Consider the following 8706-nt stretch of genomic DNA (forward strand, 5'->3'; position numbering starts at 1 on the left):
TTGCCGAACACAAGCCCTTCAATGAGGGAGGCTATATGTGATCGCTTGGGTTTCAAGCAAGTCTCTGAGCTGGGGAAATACTTAGGCGTCCCAGTTCACCATGGCCGTTTCACAAAAAACGACTACTCCTTTATACTTGAGAAAATGGGTGTTTTACTGGAGGGTTGGGCAACTCAATCTCTATCTATTGCTGGTCGCTTCACCTTGGCCAAGACTGTCATTGCTTCTATTATGATGTACTTCATGCAAACGAGTATGTTTTCGGTTAGCGTTTGTATGTTATGTTTTAGGATAAAATGGTAGAAGAATTTAGAGATTTCAGAGAATAGAAGAAAAGCAATAGATACAGAAAACGTGTATTCTTCATTCATAAAATCCCTTACAGATCTCTGGTACAATTATATATCTAACAAATACCAGATGTCTAACAAAATAACTGCTTAGGTGCTGACTCACCAACCCAACCTCTGTCCAGATTTTATCTTAATAGAATCAAGCCCAAAACGAAAAGCCCACATGTGAATTAAAAGGGTTAAGTCTGGATAAGCCCAACTATTTTACTCCATCCGCATGCCTTCCTTTCATTCCCAATTCCTCATATGATTTCTAAATCCCTAACCTCCTTACAATCCCTAAATTCGCACGATCCTCCCCCATTTCTGCTTATTCATCCCCAATCCCTCTCTTCGATATTTTCCCCAAATCAATACCTTCAAACCCTAACCCACCTTCCATCATAACAATACCCCCTCTATCAGACGATCCTTGTCCCCAAGGATCAAAATCGGGAAACTGATTCTTCAGTACTGCTACATCCTCCCAAGTGGCATCGGAGGAAACCATGTTCGTCCATTGGATAAGAAACTATTGGACTGTCTGATTGTTTCGTTTCACCACTCGTCGATTCAAAACCATGGCTGGGTAAACTTTTAGTTGGCCATCCGATGTAACCTCTGGAGGATTTATCGAGGTAAACCCCTGTGTCCCTACTTTTTTCTTAAGTAAACTGACATGAAACACCGGATGCAACTTTGACTCTGGTGGTAGTTCAAGTTTATATGCAACTTGACCTATTCTTTTCTGTATCTTGTAAGGACCAAAAAACCGAGCAGTCAGTTTGAGATTCTTTCTCAATGCCAGAGATGTTTGTCTATACGGTTGAAGTTTCAGGTAAACCTCATCTCCTACCTGAAATTCCCTGTCAGTGCGATTTTTGTCCACCATTTGCTTCATTCGATTGCTTGCTTTGAGTAATTGGTCTCGTAGAAATAGATTCAATTGATCCCTATGTTGCATCATATTATGTATTGCATCTACCCGTGACTCACCTGACCAGTTCAGACTAGGAGGTTTATACCCATATAATGCCTCAAATGGATTCATCTGTAAAGCTGTGTGGTAATTAGTGTTATACCACAACTCAGCCTGTGGTAGCAACTTTGACCAAGAATTTGGCTTTAGAAAACACATACTCCTTAGATACTGCTCCAAACACTGGTTGAGTCTTTCAGTCTGACCATCTGTTTCTGAATGATAGGCAGTACTAAAATAAGTAGTTGTCCCCAGTTGCTTTAGTAACTCTTGCCAAAATAAACTGGTGAAAGACTTATCTCTGTCAGAAATAGCAACCTTAGGAGGACCGTGCAATTTATAAACCTGATCAAGATACACTCTAGCAACCTCCACCACTGTGTAGGGATGAGATAAAGGCAAAAAATGAGCATATTTAGTAAATTTGTCAATTACCACCAGGATACACTTGTACTTTGTTGAAGGTGGTAACCCTTCAATAAAGTCCATTGTTATCACCTCCCAAGCATTATTTGGAACTGGAATAGGCTGTAATAGCCCAGGTTTAGGAATATGCTCAATTTTAGTCCTCTGACAAATATCACACTGCTTAATATGTTCTTGAGTCATAATCTTCATTCTTGGCCAGAAAAAATAAGATTTAATTCTCTGATATGTAGCTTGAATACCTGAATGTCCTCCTTGTGGGGAATCATGTAAAGTCACAATTATCTTCTGTCTAAGGTCTCCTGTGCTGCCAACATAAATCATGTGTTTAAAATATAAAACTCCTTTAGTTAACTTCCAATCTTCTATACTGTCTGGTTGAAGAACCATAACGGGAATTTTTTCTTGAGCTATGACATCAGCTTCATAACTTTCTTCAATTTCATTTACCCAAGTAGGAGTGATAATTGTGACCCCCAACTGTAAAAATTCTCCAGAATCAATCTGCTGCCTAGAAAGTGCATCTGCCACCTTATTAGATTTACCCTTCCTATACTGAATGGTATAATCAAGCCCAAGTAACTTTGTAAGACCCTTCTTCTGTATAGCTGTAGTTAATTTCTGCTCTAGAAGATGTTTTAAGGGTTCATGATCTGTTTTGATTACGAAAGACCCACTCTCCAAATAATGTCTCCAGTGTGATACTGCCATTAGGATAGCCAAATATTCCTTTTCATAAATAGAAAGATCTGTATGTTTAGGGCCCAAAGCCTTACTCAAGTAAGCTATAGGTCTGCCTGCCTGAGATAGGACAACCCCAATTCCCTTTGAACTAGCATCAGTCTCCAAAAAAAAATTTTGTTCAAAATTGGGCAAAGCCAAAACTGGAGCTTCACACATAACAACCTTTAATTTCTCAAAAGCTATTTTGGCTTCAGTAGACCAATGAAATCCTTCTTTTTTCAGCATGTTTGTTAAGGGTTTACTCAATTCTCCATACCCTTTTATAAATTTTCTATAGTACCCAGTGAGACCCAAAAATCCTCTCAAAGCTTTTAGGTTCTTAGGAAGAGGCCATTGTTGCATAGCTTTAATTTTAGTAGGATCAGTTGCCACTCCTTTAACTGAAATGAGATGCCCCAAATACTCCACTTGTTGCTGCCCAAAAAAACATTTACTCTTTTTGGCATATAACTGATTCTTCAACAAAATTTCTAACACAATTCTCAAATGTTGTTTGTGTTCTGCCATACTAGCACTGTAAACCAGAATATCATCAAAAAATACAAGAACAAACTTTCTTAAATAAGCTCCAAATAGATCATTCATCAAAGTTTGAAAAGTAGCTGGAGCATTAGTAAGTCCAAAAGGCATAACCTTAAATTCATAATGCCCTTGGTGAGTCCTAAAAGCAGTTTTAAGAATATCCTCATCTTTAATCCTGATTTGCCAATAACCAGATCTCAAATCAATCTTTGAAAAGAAAGTAGCTCCATGTAGCTCATCTAATAGGTCCTCTACTATAGGAATAGGAAATTTATTTTTAACTGTAGCAGAATTAAGTTGTCTATAGTCTACACAGAATCTCCAAGTTCCATCATTCTTTTTAATAAGCAGGCAAGGAGAAGCAAAAGGACTTTTACTTACTTGTATGATAGAAGAGGATAACATCTCAGCAATATGCTTTTCCACTTCAGTTTTATGATGATAAGGAAATCTATAGGGTCTTAAATTGATTGGATGTGTTCCTTGTTTCAAAACAATTGCATGATCATGTTTTCTCCTAGGAGGCATCCCTTTTGGTTCCTCAAACACCTTCTTAAACTCTGCCAATAATTCTTGCAAAGGTAGAGGAATTAAACTATCTTGTATTTCAGCACTTAACAAATACATTTCTCCAGTCAATTCAACATCTTTTTCCACCAATTTCTGAAATTTTTCACCTGTTATGGGTCTGATTAGTGGTAATTTTTGAGTACCTCTAATCACAACAGACTTTCCATCCTTCTCAAGACTAATAGTTTTTGCCTTAAAATCCATCAGTATAGGGCTAAACTCCTCCATCCAGTCCACCCCCAATACCATATCACTGCCTCCCAATGACAATACTCTGAAATCATGCTGAAATTCATATCCTTGCATCTTCTAACTCACATTATTTGTTCTGGCAGTACTAAACAAATTTTCACCATTAGCTACTGTAATAACTAGTGGCTGAGTATTAACTACCTCTATTCCTTCTTTAGCCCATTTAGGAGTCACAAAACTGTGAGTGCTGCCACTGTCAATCAACACACTAATAGGTTTGCCTCTGATGGAACCTTGAATTCTCAAAGTAGTATGCCCCACATTCCCTGTAATAGCATTAATAGAAATTTCCAAGGCTTCCTTTACTGCTTCTTCCACTTCCCCAGATTCTCCTTCAATCAATTCCTGTTCAGCAATTTCTTCTGCTTCTTCCATGCAGTTCAATTGTCTATCCTTGCACTGGTGTCCAGGAATAAACTTTTCCCCACATTTGAAACACAAATTATGTGCCCTCCTATATTCCACCAAACTCTGCTTTGTATTGATATTAGGAGGAACTGTCCAAGGTAGGAAACCTCTATTTCCACTGCCTTGTTGACTACTTGAAGGGGTGTAAGAAAAAATTTTGTTAGAAATTTTATACTTCTTCCCTTCAATCTCATTGGCTAGCTCATACAATTTTGCTTATCTGTACGCTTCAGATAGTTTCTTGGGCTCTAACACCTTCACTTTATGTTTTAATTCTTCTTTGAGACCACTGATAAAACTGGAAACAAAGTAATCTTCTCCCAAATGCACATTCTGTTGCAGTAAGTAGGGTCTTAGCTCCTCAAACTTTTCTTGATATTCCTCTACACTTCCCTTCTGCATCAACTTATTAAATTCTTCAATGATATCTGAATAGTTTCTGTCACAAAATCTATGACACAAATCAGCTTCAAATTCATGCCAAGTTACTCTATGCTTTTGCATAATATAGTCATCAAACCAAACCTCAGCCTTTCCCATTAAATACATTGCAGCCACATCTAATTTTTGTTCTTCAGGAACTCCCAAAAGATTAAAATATTTTTGGCATTTTCTGACCCATCCTCTAGGATTACTGCCATCAAACATCTGCAGCTCTAATTTAGGTCGAGGTAAAATAGGCCCTGAACTTCCAAATAAACCCTTATTGTCCACTTTAACATCACTAGAACTGTCCATAACATTTTCTTCTTGCAATTTCTGATTAAAAGTTAAAGGACCAGTAAACCCTACAGGTTTAGAGGCTAATATCCCCGGTTCATTAGGTTGAAAAGTATACTTCTCATGCTCATTAAGGACCGTAATCAAACATGGTTGTTTGCCTCCATTTTTGTTCTGTTTTTCAGCTACTGTTGGTTGACTCTTCACTGACTGAGGTGAATCTTTCTCCTCAGCTGCTTGATTGACCAACTGTAGGATCCTCTATAAATACCCCCTGTTTTCAGTCATTCCATCCTCCAATGCTTGAATCCTCCCTTCCAGCTCTTCTTTCTGCCCCGCCCACCAAGAAGGTAACGTCTCCTCCTTAACCTCCACTGCTGATTGTTCTGGTACTTCTGTGATTCCAGTTTTATTCATTTTTCTTGTCTTTCCCAGCGTGAAAATTTGATTTTGGATCACTAAAACTCAGCTCTGATTACCAATTTGTTATGTTTTAGGATAAAATGGTAGAAGAATTTAGAGATTTCAGAGAATAGAAGAAAAGCAATAGATACAGAAAACGTGTATTCTTCATTCATAAAATCCCTTACAGATCTCTGGTACAATTATATATCTAACAAATACCAGCTGTCTAACAAAATAACTGCTTAGGTGCTGACTCACCAACCCAACCTCTGTCCAGATTTTATCTTAATAGAATCAAGCCCAAAACGAAAAGCCCACATGTGAATTAAAAGGGTTAAGTCTGGATAAGCCCAACTATTTTACTCCATCCGCATGCCTTCCTTTCATTCCCAATTCCTCATATGATTTCTAAATCCCTAACCTCCTTACAATCCCTAAATTCGCACGATCCTCCCCCATTTCTGCTGATTCATCCCCAATCCCTCTCTTCGATATTAGTATTTCTCCCGGCTTTCACCAATTTTGCATGCATTTTAAGCGGAAACTAATACTGGTTGCAGAGTGCCCCATTGCCAATGTTGGAGTCTCACGAGCTATCTTCCATGACACTGGAGTACAGGAGGGAGTGTGAGAGGGACAGCGTGCTGCAGTCACTAACTGCTGTCTCTGACCATGGTGATGGGAACTCGGTGAGTCTCAACGAAATCGAGTGCCAGCACTTGCTCCGTCTTGAAGACGGGTCTGAGGTCGTAAGAGGAAGGACTCGGTGGAGGCCTAAGAAATCCGAAAATTCTGGTACTGTGGGTCAAATTCTACCCGAAAGCGCCTAGGAATCCAAGTTTCTGAACCATTGCTGGATGTGCAGTAGTCTCATTACTTTGATTGACATTGCTATGTGGAGAATATATATATGCATAAGCTTCTATGTAATTAGCTCTTATTTTATTCTTTCTTCCTCTCTTTCTATACTTTCGTCTTAATTGAATCAAGAAGAATCCAAGGAAAATAGCAAACAGCAACGTGCCTGAGGAGCAGGTTTAGTTATTCTTTATTGATTTTTTATATATATACTCCTAAAATGTGTTATTAAAATACCTGTGATGTTAATTTCGTTTTTGTAATTTTCCACATTTATTGTGATTTTTTGTGGGTAAACCACATTACATACCATTAAACATTAAGTTTATACTATTAAACTTTCAATTGCTCTAATTGTAACATTAAATTTTGATTTTAACTTTAATTGTACTATTGAGTTGTTGAAATTTAAATCACATGATGACATGAATAAAATGACATCGTTTTAGTATGGGCTATTGAGGCCTAAAACGATATCGTTTAAGGTACTAAACTTTTAAACAATTTACTTTTATGCACAACACTGTTTTCATGTCGTCGGAAGAATCGTCGCCCATCATCAATTTTCATTTACGGCAAGATTAGTATCACAATGTTCACATTTCACTCATATTTATTCTCGTATGATCAATCTTTCATGAAACCTATCCAAATTTGAAGAAATTAAACAAAAAAATCCACTATTTTTAGGGGTTTGGGGGACTTTCTCAAATTCGAGGCGTTCAAATTGTTTATTCGAAAATCTGAACAGTGAGAAATAATATTTTGAGAAGGATAACATACCTCGCAATTATCTTCATCATCCTACCCTCATAGGAAATTGGAGTATTAGCACGTTTAACCTTTAGATTGTTTTTCGTAGATTTTAAGTAAATTTCATGAAAAAATAATTTGATGATAAAACATTTTCATATTAATCTTGTTAAGAATATCAATAAGTGACATATGACTATTAGCTGTCAACAAAGGCAAGAAAAATCGATTGTCTAAAATCGATTTTTTTTCAAGTTTTGTAGTAAAATCAATACATCTTTAGTAATAATAGCATTCTCCATACCCACGGAGATTATTTTATCTATGTCATCAAAGTGATATATTTATCCATCTCATTGTACCGTTAAAATTTTAGATTCTAATATAATATAATTAAAAATTAAAATTTAATACTATAATTGAAATAATGGAAAATTTAATGATATAAAGTTGAATGATACTAGCTAGATTTACTTTATTTTCAGTTGTTTAAAATATTGTTGGCCTTGTAGAAGCCTCGGCCGAGAACCTTAAACGGTGAAACCGCTACCGCCGGCAACCGTACTTAAGGATTTCCTCAGTGAGAAAGGAAAGAAGGAAAAAACTCATTCTACGAATATAAAAGGGACACGTAGCCGACATTCATTAATTGGCACCTACGTGGCGGATATTCATTTCTCGCATTGACTTTAAAGTTGACGACATCTAGGTCCCACTTTTATCTTCCGTTTGACTTTTTACCTTCTTTTACGTTTTACACACTGCGGGTAAAGCATGGATCAAAACGAATCCATGTAAATAATCGTATTTGTATTTATTCTTATTTTAATTGAATTTAAAATATTGTACATTTTGATATATTAATGTAATGCTTGTTTTATATTTTATTATGTAGAAAATGAATATATAAACTATTTAACAATAAAGAAATATATTATCAATATTTTAAATATAGTATATATTTTATATATTAAAATTTTATTTAATAATAATTAGGAATTATTCAAAGATTGAATTTTAATTTTTTGAATTAAACAAATTCGATTAGAAATGTTATCTTTACATTGAATTTTATAATATCTAATCGAGATTAATTGGTTAATAAATTATATATATTAATAATGCTTAACAAATGAAAAAACATACATTTCACATCGAGAAGGGAAGTGCTTCTTGATGGGTTTATAAGGAGTTATTCACTTCCTTCTTCAGTTCCCTTTTAAATGTGGAGTGACAAGATACTCGAGAATGATTACGTGCGATAATTTTAATATACGGTTAATATAAGACGTTATCAGTTTTGTTATTGTTTAAATAATAAAATCGATAAAAAAATAACCGAAAACATTATTAGGCGCTAAAAAATGACCGAAAATATTAAAAAAATGATGTTTTAAGTAAAAATAATAATATTATCGGTAATTTTTACCGTTTTTATTATTTAAACAATAACAAAACCGGTAACATTTTATTTTAACCTTATATTAAGGTGTCATACTGTAAAACTGCCCCAAGACCCTTGCATATGTTCTATTATTGATGTTTGATTCATGTTCGTATAATTAAGTGTTTTTGACACATTATATACATATTATCTTTCTATTTTAAGTGTCTCATCAATGTTAATGTCTCTTTTTATTGTAATATTTTTAACAAAATATAAATGATTATACTAAATAATCTTCACTTGAAATAAGGATTTGCCTAAATAAAAACAATAATTTAACAAAACAAAAA

Source organism: Hibiscus syriacus, unplaced genomic scaffold (genome assembly GCF_006381635.1).
Source record: "Hibiscus syriacus cultivar Baekdansim isolate YM2019G1 unplaced genomic scaffold, ASM638163v2 tig00111402_pilon, whole genome shotgun sequence".
NCBI lineage: Eukaryota > Viridiplantae > Streptophyta > Magnoliopsida > Malvales > Malvaceae > Hibiscus > Hibiscus syriacus.